This window comes from Mytilus galloprovincialis, chromosome 1 (assembly GCF_965363235.1).
Source record: "Mytilus galloprovincialis chromosome 1, xbMytGall1.hap1.1, whole genome shotgun sequence".
NCBI classification, from domain to species: Eukaryota; Metazoa; Mollusca; class Bivalvia; order Mytilida; family Mytilidae; genus Mytilus; species Mytilus galloprovincialis.
Genome location: NC_134838.1, coordinates 81558588 through 81569710, shown reverse-complemented (window position 1 = coordinate 81569710; position 11123 = coordinate 81558588). Strand labels below are relative to the sequence as shown.

Genomic DNA, 11123 nt, shown 5'->3' with positions numbered 1-11123 from the left:
TCCGGGGGAAATTCAAATGAATAGAGTGCACAAGATGTTTTCAAATACACTTCTTCCCAAGTCCCTGCTAATAATGATAACTTTTTGGCGGGATTCGGGAAAACAGAAAGCTGAATTTTACATGTCATAATATCCATATATGACAGTTTATAAATGTTTTAAGCATATACACATGTTGAAAAAGTGATTAAATCCTTTGGATAAGTAATTTATCATAGTTTTGAACACTGCACTATACTAGTTTTGAGTTGCTTCTACTTATCTGAAAATCCTTGATGGCTATGTTTAACATAAAGTTCTTTAAAAACACACACATATAGCTCAGAAAACGTCTGATGGGGGCAAAACCAATGCAAACAATCAGTGAAGAAAATTAAAAATGTTTGATTGAGCCAATCTTGTAATCTTAATTCTTGACAATAACAAATCCACATTGATTAGGACACCTGCATTCTAAGTTATCAACAATTTGATAGTTCACTTTGTAGTTACTGATTATTTTTGCAGGAACAAAAACCTAGTCGTTTTACTGCATTTTTGTGTACTTTGATTTTTTTTACTCTTGTAGTAAATTTTCTACAAAAGTATTTATAAGACGTTCAAGGTGAAAGATGTTTCATGTTTAATATGTTTGCTTAAAATGAACACATTAAAACAAAATTTGTCAAAAATTTAATTGCTTAAAGTCCTACCCATTGTGGATAGAAATGGTCTTTAAAATTAAGTATGCGTTCAAATCGTGAACCCTTTTTTGCAGCATCTTTAACGTAAACCACTTTACCACCAGTCAAATAACCAATCCACCAGCCTAAAGTTCCTATTGTCATGATCGTATGGTCACAAGCAACGACAGTTGCCATATCGAATTCTCGTTTACCTAAGGATATAAATTCTACAGGAACATGAGTGGGCATATATTTTTTAGACCAATCCATACCATCTGATATAACTAGAAATAAAATAGTTGCATACATTTTAGCATAATAGTTCACAGATCTGTTTAAAAACTCAGGTGTAGCAATGTTAAATCCGTCATTGTTGTTTACCTTATCACCTCTCCTTATATGAACACCTACCAATGTAATACTCTTTCGAGACTTAATTTTTCGTGTGTGTAATATCTTCTCAATTGTCTTTTCTGCAGTATATTGAATATGCTTTTGAAATGTCAATTGCTTTCGTAGATCCGTATCATACATGTGAAAATATTTCCACGATTGAAGTCCATATCCTAGTTGAATGTTATCTTCAGAACTAAAATTAAGTAAAGTTTTGTTATATGTCGGAGATGCTTTATCTAAAACTTTCCGAAACCTCTTACATAATCTTTTTGGTTTATCGGATGTCACATTAATTTCAAACACTTTTCGGATTTCAGCATCGGGAGGTACGATAAGCTCCATGTGTTTAGTTCTTGCAGCAGCAAACGAAGTAGAAAATTGAAACAATCTATTTCCGAGACCGCCTTGTAAAATAGGACATATTGACCCTTTCTTTTTTCTAGTTACTCTATCAACATGTGTTGCTGACATTTCTCTCCTGTAGAAAGGTACTGGTAAATGTGTTACCGTGGATCTATCAAACAGCTGTCTGACAAGAACGCAAATGGGTAATAGTAACAGGATACCTTAAATGTATAGCAAAATTAGAGAATATTACGTTATGGCAAATATCAATACATACATACCATTCATACAAAAAACACACGATTTATTTTTGTACGATCGAATCAAAGTCTATGAAACGCACAATATATATTGTCAATAGAAAACAACGCAAATGTTATAAACACATAGGAGACGAACCAAATGTTGCATTCAATATACTGAAATAAACAATGTATGTACTGTCCCGAGGAACTCAAAATTAAAGTCCGTACGTGTACAGGTGTACCTACAGTTGTAAACATCGAAGCCAATAGTTCTGTTGTCTTTCTGGCAATCATACCAAATCTTCTAATTTTTGAATTATAATAATAAATAAAAGAAATTAATTATCGAAAAAAAATTACTACTCATGACCAATAACCACTAACTATAACTCAACAATGTGAAGTTCGGTCACTAATTGCTATGTGACAAGGAAGTTTTGTACCAAATATACAATCTACATTCACTCCTCAAATATTTCTTGACTGGATGACACATGTATATTAATTATCCTTCTAGAGTGTTTGGTTTATATTGTTCCTTTACTTTGTATATGCTGTTTGTTTATGGACTACAAGCGGTGAGATTGACTCTGAATAGTCATTATGACTTCGTTGTTTGAATAATTGGATTCATTATTCCTTCTATAGCCTTGGTCACACCTTACCGGATAGCACGAACGGACGCCTAAAGGATGAAAATAAAAGTTGTCCGTTGACAAAATTGTTATCCGTTGGATGTCCGTTGATGTACTGACCGAATAAAACGGACGTGTAGCGAATGCATAACGGACACACACCGGATGTGCAACGTACGAGAAACGGAAACGTACCGGACAAAACGGATGTCGAACGTAAATCCAACGGACGAGTACCGCATAAAACACCTAATGGAAGCGCACCGGATAAAACGGATGAACAAGATATACGGAAAAATTAAAGGTTTCAATAATAATACATGCAAATCGCATAAATATTCAAATGTTTCTGTGTAACTGGTTTTGGTTTGTTCTTCAAATGCCACCAAAGGGCAGTGTCTGGCCTGAATAAGAGCTGCTTGATTGTGAAGACGTGCCCTTACTCTATAAGATTGATTAAGAATAATAAGAATTCATGAATCTTAAGAAATCTGACATACCAATAATTGGCATTTCTGACGCAAAATTTTCAATTAGCATTTATCCGTTTCAAATCCCTTCATCATCCGTTTTATCTGTTATACGTCTGGTAGAAGTCCGTTTCTCATTCGTTCAACATCCGTTTTATCCGTTAAACGTCCGGTAGGAGTCCGTTGGTGAATTTATCCTCCAGACCTTCAGACCTTTACAGATGTATAACGGACACGTAACGGATACAAAACGGACACGAAACGAACAAGTACCGTACAAAACGGACGCCTAATGGACGTTCAACAGACATTTTATCTGTTGGACGTCCGTTCAAAGTTTTGAACATGCTCAATAGTTTTCACCGGACAGAACGGACGTCGACGGATAAAACGTACGCTTAACGGACATGCACCAGGTATGGACGGACGTCTAACGGATAAGAACGGAAGTTTAACGGACGTGAACGGATTGAACAAAAAGTCATCCGTTAGGCGTCCGTTGGAGTTATCCGGTATGGTGTGACCGAGGCTTATAAATCAACAGCTAACATACTTCCACAGACGAAAGGCGTATATATGATCAAAACACATTTGTGTTGAAATACATAATGAAGAAAATAGTGATCATTGCCATAACAAAATATGTTTAGCATCGATTTAACAATGTCTATGACACTTGTTTACATTTCCCCTGAGGTTGTTTGTTTCAATGACACGAATAATACTCACATAGAGCTAAATATAACAGCTTCTGTATCGAAGGCTTCGTCTACAAAACACGTTTTGCATTTATTATCATATTTATGTATTTGATTATGTATCTACATTTTCTACAACGATTTTATTTATAAAGGGTTCACGTCTACACGAACGACACTGAAGCAAGGGTTTTAAGTGAGGAAGTGGGTCTCCTTACAATTCTAGAAAAGCTAAGATCACCTTTAGTTTAATATGGTTCGTGCTGCACACATTTTATTTTTATTTTTTTGTGAAACTATTTTTCGTGTCGTCGTCTTTCTTATTTTTTTGTCAAGGCGTTGTCAGCTTCACCTAATTAAGGTCTTTCCTTTTTCTATAAGGAAAGACCTTACTGTATTTCTTCTGATTATTATTATTCTTTCCGCCAAACTTTAACGACATTTCCCCAAAAAAGTATGCGACAAAGATCATGTTAAAATGATATTAGTTATCTAGTATCGGTTGACCAAAAGCTATTTTGTGATGAGGGCACGACCCCTTAACATTAACTGTATAGGGGTTATCTCCCCTAACACCGAAAACCTTGTTATCATTCTAACTCCGTAACCATAATAGGTAGAAAAAAAAACCAAAGGGTGGAATTTGTTCAGGAACAGACCCTGGTTCTTCATTACATATAGCATGTATAGATCGAAAAGATTAAACGACTCATTGGTAGGGTTACATGTATGCCCTTCGAAAATTAACCGATGTCGGTTGGCCACTAAAACTCAGAAACCGTAAGTTGTAGCCACCTAAAATCTTCCCCAATGATCATCAATTTACGTGACTAAGAAAACTGACCTTAGGTCAAAGGTCAAGGTCATGATCTAGATTTTGACCTTAGCTTGTTATCGGATTTACTCAATGACCGTAAAAAATTGCAGATAAAATACAACAGAGAAAATGTGTGTCTTGTCCAGATCTACATTTGTTCTGTTGGGTTCAAAATTATTGGACCAACTATTATGGACCTAGGGCACGAAGACTGTTTTTCGGGTCCGAAATGATTATTTTTCGCTTATAACTCAAAAGAGGTTAGAGATTGAAAAAAACTTTGAACTGCAAAAATGTTCAGCATAATAAGATCTCTAAAAGTAGGTCCAGATCAGAGGTCAAGGTCCCTAGCAACGACATAAAACACCTTATCAACCATATATTTTTGAACTTGAAAGGCTATGAATAACATAAATATGAAATTTTTAATACTGGAAATGACATTTTTGTCCCTAACAACGACATGTAAGTCCTTAGCAATCACTTTTGTTTTTAACTTGAAAGACTATGAATAGTACATATGACATTTTTAATACTGGAAGTAATAATATTATCCTTAGGAATGATTTTTGTCCATAACAGCCATTTGTTATGAACATAAAAGTCCTTAGCAACCATATATTATTAAACTAAGAAGGCTATCAATAAAAGAAAAAAAAGGAAAGACCTTTCAATTGTTCATGAACAATTGACATTTTAATTTTTTTGTTTTACTTGTTATTTTCTGCCACTTTTTCCTAATTCTAAATCCTAGATTCATCACACTCTGGAAATGTTTTTATTCTCATTTGATACACCAGTAATTCAAATAAGATTTGTTGATATATTTTCAAAATGCCAATAATTTAGTTTACCTTTTAACATAAATTGCTTTAGTTGTATTATGTCAATTTTAGAATTTTCACAAAAACCTTAAAATGGCATTATTTGCATAATAATCAAATTAATTATAAAAGAAAACACATTGTCTGGAATCTACAGTTTATAACATTACTATTGCATTCCTTTCTAGACGTCAAATGAGCGGACATGATAATATAGAATACAGATGAAAGGGAAGCAAATGCAACAGTATAAATGGTAATTTGTCAAGTTCCGTTTGAAATAATTTAATGTATACAAACATATAGATAACATTTACAACATTTACTGGTAACCTGTATATGTCTGGTGTTTTTGCAGGTCGATTAAATTTACAAAATCAGTCTCTTTGAAGAGGCATTTTCTAGTTTCACCGACATTCGTTCCAGGCACTGGCCATGGACATGCTGAACACATATACCATTCATCTCTAACAAAGGTCGCATAAATACGGATAAAAATGAGTTTTGATATTTGACTTATTGTGACGTCAGTCTATACATTTACCAATGTTTACAGATAAGATTCAATGGATGTGCTTGTTTTTATTTTTAAATTATGAATCAGTTTATGATGAATAAAAGGAAATGTGGGAGTTATAGGCTCATGCTACATTAACCCAACTAAAAAACTAACAAAATGATATGAAGCGGACAGCATAAGTCTTCAATCATTTATGAAACCGTTTATGGACAACAGTTAAAACTTATTGGTTTTACAACTATATGTAAAGTTACAATAAAAAATATTTACAAAGTATCGAATTTGAAATATGAAAGATCATAATTTCGATTTGGATTGAATCCGGCATAATGTTAAAGTTGATCAATTATTATTACGAATGAATAAAATGACTATTTTTTTGTAATATTTTATAAATGCATGGTGTTGTATCACTTTCAAATATTTTACTTTTTATGCAATGAAGGTTCGGTTTTAACTGAAAAAGCTCTGGCGATCTAGCATTGAATATGAAGTAGTACATTATTAAATGTGATTGAAAAAAAAATGAAATTCAAAGAAACACGTGTTATATTGTCGATAACATATACATTTACACTGTGTACGACCTTATTTTTGTTATCTTGCTAAGATGTTAGATTCCAAAAACCAACGGACAACATCTAAAATAACAAAAAGGCTATGCTCTGCATGGGAAACCTATCTTGTAGTGTCAAATGTATGAAAAGTAAAAAGTTATCTCTTTTACTGTCGCTGTTAGGAATTTTATCTAAAACTGTTTCTGTGTCTATATGATGAGGCTTTTTGCACTCTTCCTGAAAATCCACATCTTTAATCAATTCATGCTCCATTCTTAAATCGTCATTCTCTGATTTAGACAATTGTATATACTGTCTCAAGTTAACGAGTCTGTAATGCAGTGACTATCGTTTGTTACTGTATATCATATTTTGTTTATTGTTTTGAACAGAAATCAGGCTGTTGGTTTTTTAATTTGAATTCTTCTACATTTAATTTTGTCACATCCTTTTATAACTTAATAAGAGGTATGGTTTTGCTCATTGTTGAAGGCTTTATGGTGACATATAATTGCTAACATCTACGTCATTTGATCGTGGTGGATAGTTGTCTCGTTGGCAATCCTACTGCAGCAACTTCTAAAATATATATTTTAACTATTCCATTTCTTATGTCTGTTTAGTTCACGCATCATTGTAAATATAACAGAATTTGATAACACTGTCGTACAAAGTGCGAGGTTTAGCGCTATAAAACCATGTTTTATTCACCATTTTCTACTTTTTAGAATGCCTGTACCAAGTCAGGAATATGACAGTTGTTGTCCATTCGTTTTTGATGTGTATTGTAATTTGATTTTGCCATGTGATTGGGGACTTTCCGATTTGAGTTTAGTATTTTTGTGATTTTACTTTTTACTACATTATATGTGCGTTCATATGTCCTTTTGTGTTTCAAATGAAACGATTTTTGTAAAATGACTGTTTATTTTGGTCGTTACTCTTCATTATTATGCACGACAAGAATCGTATAACTGAACCATGTCAAACATGATCGAAAATGAACTAAACCATAACACGATTGAACCAAACCATGACACAGTGTTTTCAGTAATTTTGAATTGTGTCCAAAAGTATGAATTTTCGGAATAATTGACCGCATTTAGATATCACAAATAGATATGTGATGAAACAGACAGTAAGCAAATAACTTTTCTTTATGCACTAGACACTAAACAGCAACTTTTAAATTTTGACATACGCAAGCATTGTTCTGTGTTAAATTATTAACTATATGATACAAATTTTGATGCACTAATATATTAACTATATATAAAGATAGTTGCCAGCTTGAATTTATTGTCAAAAGTTTTTTTACAAAATATCCCCATGTTTACATTTTGGCATTGATTTTAATCAAAAACACTTAACACCATCATGTCAAACTCATCCAAACTATGACATAATCACTGTACTAAACGCTCCTCGATATTACGAGGTTACTACACGTATGAAGATAGAATTGTAACAAATCAGCTGAATTTTCTATTGTAAAGGATTCTACAAATTAATACAAGATGCAGTCACAAAAATAATTATATTATAAGTACGTCTGAACCAGTGACGATTTTACAACAGATTTTATCAATCGGACCACGAGCCATGATGGTGATACAGGGCGGATAATATATTCTGTATATACAATTCGTCTAAACATAAGCCAAACAATGTTAGACTTGTAAATTGGAATTCGCAATTGTTTGTTCTTCCCTGGACGGGATTCGAACTCATGCTATTGTACAATAGATATAGAAAGCTATAAAAAGTCCCGAAATGAAAAATGTTAAAACAATTCATACAAAATACTTAACAATCTACACGACGAAGCCACTGACGCCACTACCAAAAACAGAATATATTAATGTCACAGGCTCAACATAAGTTAAAAGACTCAAAGTTTAACTCGAAAAGTAACCCGAACTTAAATTTGAACTCTAACTCGATGGACTCATTCAAGGCACATTTAACATGGAAATCTTTCTAGAAATAGAAATAGTTTTCCAAATTGGTAATCAAGTAATGTGAGACCCGCACCAAAGAATGACAGGACAACATCAAGTACATGTACTGAAATAAACCCATCATTGTGTGTAAATCGTCAAATTTTTAAACATCGTTACGTAAACGGAATACATGGATCAGAGCATTATTTTACATGTGTGTATGCACACAAGACAAATATATCGGATCAAGAAAGTATACTATTTTTTTCGCAGGTCACAACCTAATCAAACTTTCATATTTACTTCTGACGCATGTCTATCAGTTGATGTTTTTCCCTCGGTTTTAGATTTGTTTTTGTCTCAATCGATTTATGACTTGTGAAAAGAGGTTTACTACTGTTTCCTTTATTCTGAACACTGAATGTTTTTACTCTTGAGTTTTTTTATTAATGCCTTGTTATCTCATAAACGTTTACCTTACTTGTCATTTCTTTCTGTTCATTTCTTCGCTATTCTTGTTAGGTTCACATGTGTCAAAACGTTCATTACCTTTTCTCTCATTGGTTAGAAAGTGTTTCTCTTATCGCATATTCATATTAACAATAATTATATGCGGTAAATCAATCATGTGAAATAAAATCATATAACATTGTTTGTATCAGTATTTATATGATAGATATCAACGCATAATTGAGTTTGTCCATGAAAGCATTGTAAAACGTCAATTATTATAATTTTGCAGAGTAATATTTATACAATGAAATGTCGTATGTAGATATTATTACGGTTGTAAGTTTTTGTTAAGTTAGGATTATGATTATGATCCTTCATTGCATAGTTATCAAATATATAAAATATATCCTTTTTTCTAAGACATTTGTTTTTTATAGTTATGACTAAGTGTCGTTTGATTACCAATTGTTTGTTTAAAAATGCTTCTTAAACAGCAACCGAAAAATATATACTTCAAGGTTCAATTACTTGTCATTTTAACGCATAAACAAATTTATAAGTGAATGTGATTATTATAATTTTGCAATTTTAAAAAGACAACAGACCAAAGTGCGGAATATCTTTGATAGTTTGTGTAGGTAAATATAAATGACAATTTGGGAAAACATAAAAGTTTTAAAATGTTAAAATCATGTGTTTCTAAATATTTCGACCCTATCTTTTATTGCGCAATCATGACATACATAGAACCCTAAAAAACTACTTCGAATTAAAAGGGAGTTTTTTTTTTCATTAACCGATCGTTCAGCTTTCTTTGGAGGAAGGAAGTGACAAGCACATTAAAAATAAAAAAAAAAAAAAAAAAAAAAACAAATTATTTTTAAATTATACAAAGGAACAAGATATTTTTTTAACTCATTGTAGAATTTTTCTATTCCCCAATGACAAATTAATGATTTCCTTTATGACTCCTTTTTTTCTCATAGATTTTGGAAAATTTCCTTGAATTAAAATATGACAACCCACCCCACCCCTTTTGCAAATATAAATTGCGTTTAACTGGTATAAGGGTTAACAGAGACATTTTCAATTGAATTCAAATTAATATTTTTGCATACACCAAATATAGTTTTGCAAAACTTTGGGGAATGTTTGGTCCTCAATGTTCTTCAAATTCGTACTTTGATTGACATTTGCAACTGTGATTCAAGCATCTGGCGTACAAAAAGAAAAGTAAAATCACAAAAATACTAAACTCCGAGGAAAATTCAAAACGGAAGGTTCCTAATCAAATGGCAAAATCAAAGGATAAAACACATTAAACGAATGGCCAACAACTGTCATGTTCCGTACTTAGTACAGGGATTTTCAAACGTAGAAAATAGTGGATTGAACCTGGTTTTGTAGCGCTGAACCTCTCACTTGTACGACAGTCGCATCAAATTTAATAATATTGATATAAATGATGCGTGAACACAACAAACAGACACAATACATGTAGGTAAAAATGTCACAAATAAAGGTAAAAATTCTAATTCGGTATGTCACATTCGTGAAAAGGGAACGGGATTGTGGTTGAAAGTTTTCGCTATTGGGAAGCTGAAATCATCTCCTTTGTCGTAATGTTTTGTTTTCAACAGACCTTCATAGTCAATTTCTTCATAGAAATCCTAATCAAGTGGCAAAATCAAAAGCTCAAACACATCAAAAGAAGGGACAACAACTGTCATATTCCTGACTTGGTACAGGCATTTCCTATTTGGAAAATGGTAGATTGAACCTGGTTTTAAAGCGCTAAACCTCTCACTTTTATGACAGTTGCATCCAATTCCGTTATTGTTACAACGATGCGTGAACAAAACAGACATCGGTAAAATAGTAAAAATATAGTTACAGCAGTCATCACTGTGTTACAATCTCAAGACAAATTTTACAAGAACCATAAAAAGCATCTTTCAAATTAAAAAAACACATTCCTTGTTTCGCGTGTTTGGCGTCAGAAAAGGCAAACGTCACAAAAAAGACATTTTAATCGTTCAATTCTATGGAAAAACAATTATAATTTCCCATGGAGAATGGTGGTATGTAGGGTTATAAAATCAAAAGTTATGGTAGAATTAATTACAGAAACAGACCGAGATTAAGAACTATCCAGCAGTTCTTTAGAATTTTTAAGAATCCATACATGGTTAATACTACTACGCGAATAAAATAATTTTGTCCTTTGTCGTTCAAAGTATTATCAAATTTATAATAAACAATAACATAATGACTTATAATAGAACAATAACATAATGCCGGGCTCTTTAAAAGTACAGAGTCACGTTATAAGAAACAAGAAAACACAAAAAGTCGCATATACAAAACACCATAAAATATGTTAACACATGCATGTACGGCTAAGCATTTTTATTATTTGTTAACACAAAATATGAGTTAATATACAAAGAAATATATGTGATCTTGGATCGTTTGATGTGTTTGAGCTTATGATTTTGTCATTTGCTTAGAGATTTTCCGTTTAGTTTTATTCACGGAGTTCGTTTTTTTTTTTG

At 32.4% G+C, this 11123-nt stretch overlaps 1 long non-coding RNA gene across 1 annotated transcript; it reads right to left on the bottom strand.

Annotated features, from left to right (window-relative positions):
* Window positions 1–660: 660 nt before the first annotated feature.
* On the bottom strand, window positions 661–8750 carry LOC143085610 (uncharacterized). Its single transcript, XR_012981384.1, has 3 exons — window positions 8592–8750; window positions 3486–3525; window positions 661–1627 (listed from the first exon to the last, which is right to left on the bottom strand). It is a non-coding gene; the product is annotated as an uncharacterized LOC143085610 (long non-coding RNA).
* Window positions 8751–11123: the final 2373 nt, after the last annotated feature.